We start from the raw sequence: 12,458 nt of genomic DNA, 5'->3' as shown, positions 1-12,458 counted from the left end.
CTTCAAAGTAAAGTATAAACTTGTCATGTAAACCTTACCCTACGTTGTGCTATAAAAGTATATACAAATATACCGGGAATGCAACCAAGAGGAATGATAGCAGACTGTGTTTCAGTATGTTTCATGAGAGGTAATGAAATGTGCAACACCTCTAACGCCTCCAAGCACCGGCTTAAGCGGAACTCTATTACACATCATTGAATGATCCCAAAGGACCAGAACATACAACAACTCTGAACAAAAACAGATTTATGTAAAATATGTAAAAAGAATGACGGATGCAAGATTCGAACCGTCAAAAGTATCATTATAGAATGATCACATTTCAACTCATCTCCTGCGCCAACAAGCCAACCTTGGATCAATCTTTAAACATATCTTGTTTTAGTTTAGAATGTTACCTACTATTTATTTACGTTCTAGTAAACATAAAAACTCCACAATACTGTGCGGTACTTATAGTGTCCAATTTGTTTGTCAAACCTTGTCTGGGTTGACTAGGAATATAAAAATGCAGAAATGCTTATGTAGAATAATTACGGGTTTTTAAATATTTATTTTGCTGAAATGACAATATGGAGAATATTAACAACAGCAAAAAAGAGATTTTTTTACATATAGGTTATAATGCAGTAATTCGGTCCAAAATGTGCTTCCGTGTGCTTCGAAAGAAGTCCCTAATAAATAGATCCTAATTTTTCCATTTTTCGCGCATTTGCGCGTAAATCGGGGGCCAAATGGGCATTATTTCACTCGTGGAATGAATTTTACATAAAATAGGACACTTTTCATGCTTATATTCGCATGTTTTCGAGTTGTTTACTTGAAAACGAAAGTAGGGTGTTTATTCTGCGGACCGCTTTCTGAAATGCGGCAATATGAGGGTACCTGACTTCAGTTGACTTGCATTTCACTGCATACTATTCAACACCCCTTTTTCTTTCCGTTTTCTTGAAGCAAATGTATGGATATCTTGTGGAAAATAGGTCTACGGCGGAGTGAAAAACTAGAAACTGTAACAAAATTGTTCTGAAGTAGCTGAATTTTATATGAAACAAAGAACAGTTTCTTTTATTGGTATATAGCCTATAAGAGCTGAAATAAGACTTTTCTCGAAACACATCACAATTAGTCTTAATAGTCATAAATCGATTGTATATGTTATAAAATGATGTTTTCAATGCAAAATAATCATTAAATTTGAAAAAAAAAATTGAATTTTGACCATATTTTGAGTAGATGCGCCTATTTCTGCAGCAATTTCTGCAATAGAAAGGCCAATATTTTGTCTCCAAAATGTGTGAAAATGCATAAAATCCATTTGAGTCATATTCATGACGGAATGAATGATATTTCAGAATCAAAATGAAAAATAATGCATACAGGTGAAACTTTTACCAAAATTTACAATGAAGCGACCATAGAGCCTAAATTTAGCCCAGAAAATGGGTAGGGGGTGGCCTCACTTAAATGTCTATATTTCTCTAAAATCTCGAATTTTCACAATTCAATTTGTTAACATGTTCGGTATTACATCTTTCTTGAAAATAGGGATGAAAATGTTATGAAATTTGATAAAAGATATTTCTTATATATGGAAATTAATGTTATATTTCTTAAGAATGCTTTGACTTTTAATTACTGACATACAAAATGTCACGGAAACAGATGAGAATAAGTCGTTTCCACTACTTTTTATGATGAAAATCGAAGAGCGTTTGTAACGCTTTATTCCTGGTAAACTGCCTCGATTATAAATCTCTATATCTAAAGCGTAGTGTACACTAAATCCTCCATTGCGCTATTGGTAAAGCTACAGTCACACATACGGATATGTCCGTGCGTTGAGGTACGGTGCGGATAGGAATGATCTGTGGGGGATTGGACACGGATAAGTACGGCGCAGTAAGTCTTAGTACGGGAAAATTGGTTAGAAACGGGGAACAAAAGATACAGGACGCGAATAAGTACGGAAAGGTACGGCGTACTACGTTGAACTACGTTTTACTGCGCCTGACAACTTGCCCAGCGCGTGGACGGATCTGCGGTGAACTACGATGAACTAAGCTTTAGTACGGACTGCCTCGGATAACTACGTTAAGCTACGGATCAATAAGCATTACTACGTTCGCATTAAGGTTTAGTAGCGGGTCGGTACGTTTCATATAAATTTGGCCACGTGTAGCCAGCGTTTTCATTACGATTATCTTTGACATCAAGTCAAACTACGGCAACGTACGTTTCAGTACGGATAACTACGTTTAGTACGTTTAACTACGGATGAATAAGGTTCGGCCAAGTTGGACTAAGTCACGCTCAAATGGCTACGGATCGCTCAAACTTTTGTGCATGTTCAAAAGTTGGAGAAACTTGCAAGTTGGGAGTACGTCTTGAATACGTTTTGACCAAGTGTCAATACGGATTGATACGGAATACTACTTTGAGGTACGGCACAGGTACGGATCGATACGGATAACTACGTTTCTATCCGTGGCTAAACGTAGCTATCCGCGCCGTATGTGTGACTGGGGTATTACGACAGTGGAAATTTTTCTTATTGCCGCGGCGGTCCGGGTTCGATTCCCGACGCGGTCATTTTTTTTTCTTGATTTGGCATTTATAAAATACTTAAGAAACAGAATCTCATATTCTAATGTTCATAATTATAACTATACTTCAATTTGAAAGAAAGATCATTTTAGCCCAAATCTCAAAAGGTTAGTGCCTTAAATGTAAATGAAAAAAGCAATATAAAGATATAATACGTAAAAATGTTTAGATTTTAATGTATCAAAAATATTCCAGATATAGAAAACCTGCACCGTGTAAACCAAAGCAGTTTTAGTGACATTTTAAAGGCTCATAATGTCTCTGTTTAAAATGTGGCTGCCACATTTTCCGTTATGAACATCAAATACATTAATTTCTTGTTAATTCCTTTCTCTGATATTTACTTACTTTCTTTAGCATTTGTCAAAGGTTTGAATATTATTTAAAACATTATTATACTATTTACAGGATCTACTGCTTTTATTACCGCCCTTTAATGCGCTAATTATAACAGTTCATGTGCAATATTAAAAGTAGTGTTTTTCTAACCGTGTAAGTACGCATAACATCTATTTAGTTTAAACATATTTATTCCCAAACTAGAGTACATATATTTATACATATGACATACTGTAGTGAAGACAAAACAGGAAAGGATAAGAATGAAAGACAAGTCTTATAGAATTCTTCTCCTTTGCGGACAAAATATAACTGTATGGGCATATCGAGCTTTAATCTGTAATGGGGCTAGGAATATAGTTTTAAGATATGAAAAAAAAATATGAAAAAAAAGAAAGAAATAATAAATCGCTGTGAATGTAAAAAATGGAAAGGGGACAATGTATATGGTAGAAGGAAAGTATTCACATAAATGTAGAGATTAGAACAAGTCAAAGGTAGAATAGAAGAGAGAAAGTGGGAAGAAATGGGAATGTCTCAGGGTTGCTAACCAAATCTCTTACTTTCGGAAATATATGCCTGTACATGAGTAAATATAGTCATGTTATCCTGAATAGTATCCAAGTCAGTTTCGAAATTCCGCAGATTATTAAGAAGATCGTTGCGACAAAGATCAAAATTTCTGCATTCGAAAAAGAAATGGAAATTAGTTTCCATCTGTCCACACTGGCATAATGGTGTAGGAGAAATACTTTTTAAGTAAAGATGTTGATTCAATGCACTGCACTTAGTTCGTAGTCGTGTATGGAGCACCTGGAGTTTTCTGATTCCGGTGTAGTAATAGGCTGGAGTATGCTGCTTGTTTTTATTTAGATTACTTTTAAATGATGAAAGTGCTTCAGAATTACGGATATCTGGTCTCAATAAATTCCAATCACGTACAACGGAAGGCAAAAAAGAATTGAAATATAAAGATGTTCTTGCAGGTACACCATGAATATTTTCAGAGTTTCTTAGATTGTAACGAGTATCACCTGAGTCAGGAACTAGAGAGGATAGATATGCTGGAGTCAGATTAGATTTCATTTTAAAGAACATAAGAAGTCGATGTTTGTAACGTCTATCGGAAAGTGGCTCCAAGGGTACTTCTCTCTTTAGGTTTTCCAAGGAAACAAGTTTGGTAGCTCCGGAGACTATTCGAGCACATTCATTTTAAATTTTGTCGAGTTGATCCATTTCATACTTTGTACAGTTACCCCACACCACGTCTGCATATTCGAGTATTGGCCTTATGAAAGAAATATAAATAGTTTCAAGGGAGCGACGGTCAAGTGAGAATTTCAATTTACGCATTATATTAACCCTCTTCCAAGCCTTTGCTACAATGTAGTTGATATGAGAATGCCAGCAACAATCATTTGACAGGAATACACCAAGATGTTTATGTTCAAGTACCTCTGGAATAATCTGGTTAAACATTCGAAGAGGAGGGTGTTGTTGAAAATTTCGTTTTCTTGAAATTAAAAGCGCTTCTGATTTGGAAGGATTAAATTTAACAAGCCATTTTTCTGCCCAAGATGAAATTGTTTGAATATCAGACTGGAGAAGATTTGCCGCAATGTCCGGTTGCTGAACTATAATGTAAAGACTTGTATCATCAGCAAACAGGTTGATACATGATCTGATTTCATCAACGATGTCATTGATAAAGATAAGGAAAAGAAGAGGCCCGAGAATTGAACCCTGTGGAACTCCAGCTTTGAGAAAAGCCCAGTTCGATTTGACACCTGGCAGTACAACACGTTGACGTCTATGTAAGAGATAATCCTGAAACCACATATGAAGAGAACCTGAGATTCCTGCGTATTTTAATTTACATAGTAATCCTTTGTGCCAGACTTTGTCAAAGGCCTTACTTATATCGAAAAATACCGCACGAACCTCTAGACCGTTATCTAGAGCTTTACAGAGAGTATCGTATATGAAAACAAGTTGATTAACTGTGGAGTCAACCGGAATGAAACCAGACTGTACAGGAGTTAGAAAGCGGGAATCATGAAGATGGTTATAAAATGCTTGAAAATAAGGCGTTCAAGAACTTTTTCAATAGTGTTTAAGAGTGATATTGGACGATAGTTATTTGGAAGAGTGGCATCATCTTTCTTGAAGATTGCGCTAACATTAGCTTCTTTCCATGTGACTGGAACAGTAGAAGATTGAAGTGAAGCATTGAAAAGGTCACAAAGAGGAAAAGATAGTTCATGAGAAGCCTCAAGTAGAATTATGTTACTTATACCATCAGGGCCTGCGGCCTTGTGAACTGGTAGAGACTTCAAGACATCTTCAGTTTCTGCCGGAGAAAGATGAATTTCATTTAAAATAGTGGTAGAGTTCGTTGGACCAAGAGTAGGTATCTCTATATTTTCGTCATCAATGTATGTCTGCTCTTGGAAGTAACATTTAAAAGGTTAGCTTTTTCAAAATCAGAAGAGGTAGTTTGTTGAGTGTTGAAGTTATATAGTGGAGGAATAACATTGTTGTTCGTTCTAGGGATGAAGGATTTTAAGGTAGTCCACCAGTCTTTTGAAGAGAGTGATCCGTTTTTAAGTTTGTCTGAAATTTTGATGAAGTATTGTGATTTGGCTTCACGAATGAGCAAAACAGTTTCATTTCGGACTTGTCGAAATTTTTGCCAGTGATGAGGTGAGTTTGTCCTCTTAGCGTTTCTGTAGATACGCTTACGCTTTCGTATGTTCTTCCTTATATTATTGTTCATCCAAGGGACGTCTGAGGGTCTAATTGTGGCGTTTTTATTAGGAATGTTATGTTTTGAAATGACTGTGATTTGATTGGTTATATTGGAGGCGTATATATTGATGTCTGGATCGATACAGCTATTCCAATTGAAATTGTCGATTTCTGGTCTTAGGCTGTCATAGTCACTCCGATCATATTCCCATATCAGTCTGTCAAAGCATTTTTGTTTCAGTTTATTAAATTTGAGAAGCCCGAAGATTGGAACGTGGTACCGTTGGTCTTGTTCAAGAAAGTGTTCCCCAACACCTGAAAGAAAAATGTTATTTCTGTTTGTCACGAAAATAAGGTCTAAAATGGATATCGAGTGTTCAGTGAAATGGGTTGGTTCTTCAATAAGCTGTTCTAGATTAAATTGTTACGTGATGGAAAGAATGTTTCTGTGTGGAGTTGGACATAGAGAATTGTAATTGAAATATCCAGTGATTATTATATCCGAGATGTTTGTATCAATTGCAAGACCAATAGAATCCTCAGTCAGGTTATTGTATATGGTGTCAGAACTAGGAGGTCGGTAGAAGACTCCAAATAGTATATGTTTATTATTACAAAGAACTATTTCCACCCATAGACATTCGAGACGATTGATCTCAAGGTCTGATCTACGCAAGTAATGTATATTCTCTCTAACATACAAAATAACTCCTCCATGAGAATCACCATCACGATCTTTTCGTTCAGGTTTATGATATGAGTGCAGCACTAAGTCTTCAGAAGAAATTGAGCGATTTAACCATGTCTCAGAAAAGGCTAAGATATCAAATTCAGAAAGTTCTGCGTATAAGATATCGAGTTTGTGTTGTATACTCTGAACGTTTAAATGTATGAAAGAAAGATGGTTTGACATCGCTGTGCATACGGTGATGTATTTGACTGAGATGATACAGAAGAAGAAGTTGATTCTGGACCTGGATTCCTGTGGACATCTCCAGCGGTAAGTAGGAGGCATGCAAGCCATAATGAGAATGTGACAACAAATAAGGAACTCAAAATACGCATAATAAACAAGCGATTATCATGTAGTCGGTTCATGTTCGGCTGCATGGTTCTTCGAGGATATTTTATATCGTTGCAGATAAGAGCATTCGCTAGCAAGAGTTGTGCAGTGACAGGACGTACTCCGGACAACTATAAATACTTACGAATAGAAGGAAGTGGGATTAAACTGGTAGGAAACCGTGGTATCGATACGTGTACGTGACGGCATGTTTTGGCAATGATTTCGTGGTCATGTGATTGAAAGGGTGGATAGTATGAATTCAAGAAAAGCCGTCATAGGAATGTGGATGAAATCAGGATAACTTTTATAGCTTACAACCCCGAATGAGACATAAATGATAAGGAAGCATGGGACAGGAGTTATGTACCTGAGGCAAGTAAGAAACAATGTACAGAAAAATAGAAGCATATTTAGGAAGAAGTAGTAGGTGAGATGTTATCAGTGAGGGAAAACTCTAGTATTGAAAGCAGGCCTCCTAGAAAACGTCATTTGTCATTTTAGTAAAATGGTAAGGACAATTTTGTTCAGACTTATTATCTGGTCGCAATGTTATTGTTAAAGTGAATGCTGTTTCGGCACTACGTTTAGATTAAGAAGAATTCTATGGACAAATTATGTCCACGTACAGTCTTGAAAACATTCTTATTCATGTGAAGAAAGACGGTAACTAACAATCAACATTTACATTTGCTATCATATAAGCTAGTTAAAGGAAACATATATTTTAAAATGACTGTGTCAATATTCCTAATGGTAACAAATTAGTGTGTAGCATAGTTAAAATACAAACTTGTACGCAATGTTAGTTATTAGGTTTTTCGTTTATAATTTTATATAGATTGTTTTTGAGTGTTTAAAAGTTCAATTATAATTTTAATATAATGACTTCATTTAAAAGCAGAACTTATGAAAACAAGAACATTAACACTACATACATTACTTGTCAAGACTGAATGTGGAAGAGACAGAAAAACAAAGTCATTACGTGCATTCTAACTAGGTAGTTTAACAAAAAGGAGGTCTAAATTAAACCAGACAGTCTTTTAAATGTACATTACATAAATAATTTGAATTGTAAACAACACTAGAATTTTGCTGGAATTTCGTCACTATTGATCGTGGAAATAGTCGCATTGACTGCAATGTATAGGAAAAATAACTGGGTATCACTAGATCGTGCATATGCAGTTTAGTAAATCAAATTCTATTACACGCAAAAGTGAAGTACTACTTAAGAGAAAATGAAACAAACAACTGAATCCTTATGAAAATACGAAACAATTGATCAGTTTAGTGTAAATACGGTACGCCTACTAATCTGACCTCTGGGTATTTCCAGTTTGGTTGTCACGTTCTAAAAATAGCACCGAATATCAAGAGTTTTACGCAAACCGTGTAGTTCTATTTAGTAAAGAAATCACAATTAGATAAGATATAAGGATTATGAGTAAAATACTACTTAGAGAAAAAAGAGAAAAGGTCACACAGCACAAGTACCAAATAGATCAGATAAAAGGATTTTGATAATTGTTTACTTGTTTACCTGGCGAGTGTAAACTTTGACCGCTTGGTATTTCAGTAAGGCTTTGATGCGCTAAAAATAGTACATAGCCAATCAATAAGTATGATTCAGCAAGTGTTTGAACACTTTTTAGACAAAAATACAGAACAATATTCGACGTGTTTAACAATGACCAAATACGAAATTACATTCTAGAAAAGTTTAACAATGAACAAATACGAAATTATATTCTATATCTTATAGGTAAGATTAATCAGTTTTAGTAAGATAAATGCTAGAATAAACATTTATTTGAGAAAAAGGAAACTCGTGAGTTGCATAGTAAAAAATCTAACTAAACATATCTGTATATGTGTTTAGCCTTTATAATATCATGCATACGTAAGGCGTAAAAAAAAATTGTTTGTTTCCGGTAAACCCAACCTACCCTAAATTTTTGGCCCGACCCTAAATGTTTTTATGGCCTTGGAGAATATTTTTTTCAACTTTTTAACAAAAAGATGCAAAACTGCACTTTTTATGCTTTAAACATGGTCAGTGATGTTAGAAATCAACTTACTGATGCTTTAAAGGCATAACCCCCTTATTTGTAATCATTTTTTGACAAAAAAATAATTTCCGAAAAGTCTCCCTTAATAAAAAAAATTTCCAAAAAAAAAAAAAAAAATTCCGACCTACCTACCCTAATTTTTTTGAGCATGTTACCGGAAACAAAGAATTTTTTTTTTAGGCCTAAGATTTATTAGTTTATTTAAGTTACAAGAGAATATAAGCTCTAGTATAGTACATATATACTTTTTAAAACCGAACAAAAGCCGACACGCAGAGAAAAAAAACAACAACAGAGAACCAAAACATACAAACAGTATGGTATGGTGCTTGGTAATACACAATATCAGTAAGTAAATTTTACTAGAATAGGCTAATTTTACAAACTGAATCGACAATGACATCGTTTCAAACGCGCTACACCGTATAAGTTTACACAAGTACATATACATTTATTTATTAACAATAAATAATAAGTACGGTGCATGTACAGATTAAAAATCGTTTCAAGTGTCAGTTCAAAATATGCATTTTACTGTCGATGTTGAAACTATACATAATTTCCATAAAAGCTTCAATAAAAAAGTGAGATGTTTACCTGGATAAAGTTATTTTGTGTTTGTATATATTATATTAAGAAAATGAAATATAGCCTTTATATATAATTACGTGTTTAAATGAGGAAGCTCTGTGTTAAAAAAAAAAGAAATCTAACACTCCGGAGAAATATAGCAATTCAATACAATGTAATGATTGCACGGATGAACCAAGCTCCAGGTCGCCAGTGGAAAGCGTGAACCTATTTGACAGGTTGCACATGAAAAACAAAATAACAGTAAATCGTTAATTTGTGTGTATCCGGTCACAATACAGATCTATACCGCGTGAGCAAACATGTCAATATAATATGTGGGTCACTATGTCAGATTCTTTTAACGAAGTTTGTTTATATTTCAGACGGTGTAACAAGACGCACATGGAACACAGAAGGCATGAACAATTCGAAGTCAGTCAACACCAGAGGTGGCATTAGACTCATCAGCACTATACGAAATAAAGGGTTCAAGGTCACGTTTACAAAAAATTCTATGGACGCTGGTTTTCCTGTTTTTACAGGCTTTTATAAGCACAACTCCTTCTGACGACCAGGCACCGATAATTTTCTTGGATTTCACGATTTGTCTGGCTTCGAATAGAAGTTGTGACCTGTATTTAGTCAGATCTTCATTAATGAAGGTACCTTTGTAGCCGTTAGATTTTAGCGATACCCTCTTTTGATAGAATGCATTTCGTGATCGACGGGACACAAATTTCACTAGTATATCCCATTTGGTAAGCTGTTACATCTGGTTTTAAGAAAAAAAACATTATGGACTTGTAAACCTGCCCTAGAGAATAGTAGTATACCGCTATATGTACTAGATGTATATAAGAAATGCTTTGCAAATATATGTAATGATCCTTAACTGTACCAATGATGATGCTATAAATAGAAATCCGCTTCAACAAGTCGATGTCGCATGATTATCACATTCGTGGTAATATTACCATGTGAGCCATAATGATAATAACGCAATGGCGTGAAAATCACACTATCTTAATGATACAAAAATTTGAAAAACCTGTTAAGTACTGCCAACGAAATGATGAATGCTAGTAAGTTATGCTGTGGGAAGTGACTGTTAAATGGAGTTTATTTAGTTTATTGTCTCATCCAATATACATGTTAACATCACAATATACAACTATGGCACATATTATATTACATGTTAATGGCTGTTCAATACTGAACTATATGAGACAGTAATAAAAAACAAAAACAACAAATTAAAAATCTATATATATCACAGAATTATATATATTATTATTATCTATTACATTCATGATGATGACCAGAACCATATCAGGCACCCAACTGGCAACCGAAAATGTATAGTATTAAAACATTATCAAATGAGGTGTCCTGATACAGACCTGGCCAGCATCCTAAATGTAAAGGTGTATTTAGCATGAGATCATTACAAAAATTGAAACAAAATTGCAAATTTACAAGATAAAAGTTATATAGCCATTGCTAATCCAATTATTAAGAACTGCCATAAAATTAACATATAATAAGAGACTGATAACTGTAAATTGGAGCACTAGTGCGCATTATAAAAACATTTTAAAAGATCGAATATCACCTCTGGTCAGACCAGAAGAGAACTGATTAGCAATGACTATATAAACTCTAATAAAAGATTTACACACATACATTAAAACAATTTACATTTCTGTTATGATACGCATTAGATATAATAAAATAATATGCATTGTATACAAAAAGGAAAACATTTAAACATGTTAAGTGTGACCAAATAAAAATATATATGCCCTGAACTGGACAAGGGATGTCAGCATAATAAGAGACAAATAATCCAGTTAAAGGCACATATAAAACATCACTTAACATGTCCAAATAAATCCCATTAACATTTTCTATACAATTATTCATATAAGAAGTTGGTCCTGGCTTTAAGTATGTCGTAACATAATTTGGAGCTGACTCTTAACATTTGTTGATTTGAGAGCATAAATTTTAGCTTATCAAGATCAGATAGACTATTATATGAAGTATAAATCTCATTTGCTTTAACAATAGCAATATCCCTGAGCGTTTGATACAGTGGACAATACAACAGTACATGCACTTCATTCTCAACACCATTTTTACAAATTGGACAGACGCGTTGTTCTTCTAGGATATTTTCATATCGACCAGTTTCTAAACGGAGGGGGGCGACTCCACACCTGAATTTAGCCAGAGCAGTTTTATGAGATCTAGGTATATTTGTACTTTCAACATACATTTCAGTTTCAAATACAGATTTAAATTGTGAATATGTCCTTAGTTTGTTCCTTCCTCTACCACTAGGACCAATAACATTCTGTATACCAGTTCTCCAGTCGTTTATAAAAGAATCCATTGTACAATCAACAATTTTACGACAATAACTTTTCGAAGACATATTTAAACAATTATCTAAAGTATTAAGTAGATTATAAGTAGACATATGTTTTCGGTACTGGTATTGCCAGTTTTTACAACTACTACTATTTTTATTATCACAATATCTAAAAATTTTTACGTTAATTCTAGTATCATCCATTCTAAGTAATCTATGCCAATGCTGGGATGCAGAGCCCCACTGTTTCACATGAGGGGGCCGCCAAGCACACTCACCATAAATAGCATTGTTAGGAGTATATTTTCCCAAGCCCAGGAAAAATCTCATAGCACGGTTCTGGACGGCATTAATACTTGAAAAAGATTTAGTTCCCCAGATGGCAGCACCATATGCTATGACTGGCCATACTGTACTATCATACAACTTGGTAAATGCTTTATATGGCATGCCACCAAATGACTTAAACCGTGCTATGAGAAGTCCCAGGGCCCTACCAGCACTCTGGGCAACAGTCTTCGCCATGACATCGTAATCAAGAAACTCGGTCAATAACAATCCCAAGTAAGTGTAATTGGCAACAACCTTTAACGCATGATCCCCACATGAAAAAGTATGTGAAGTTCTTGGAACTGAACATGGTCTAAAATGTACTACATTGCTTTTAAGTGGATTA

The 12,458-nt window shown here is 34.6% G+C and overlaps 1 protein-coding gene across 1 annotated transcript in view; it reads right to left on the bottom strand.

Annotated features, from left to right (window-relative positions):
* LOC123559949 (uncharacterized) overlaps positions 1–12,458 on the bottom strand; it is a 139,481-nt gene that overhangs the window by 43,985 nt on the left and 83,038 nt on the right. The gene's annotated exons all lie outside the window — the stretch shown is intronic.

Source organism: Mercenaria mercenaria, chromosome 10 (genome assembly GCF_021730395.1).
Source record: "Mercenaria mercenaria strain notata chromosome 10, MADL_Memer_1, whole genome shotgun sequence".
In the NCBI taxonomy this organism is placed as follows: domain Eukaryota; kingdom Metazoa; phylum Mollusca; class Bivalvia; order Venerida; family Veneridae; genus Mercenaria; species Mercenaria mercenaria.
The sequence above is the reverse complement of the archived record's forward strand: the minus strand, read 5'-3'. Positions and strand labels throughout refer to the sequence as shown.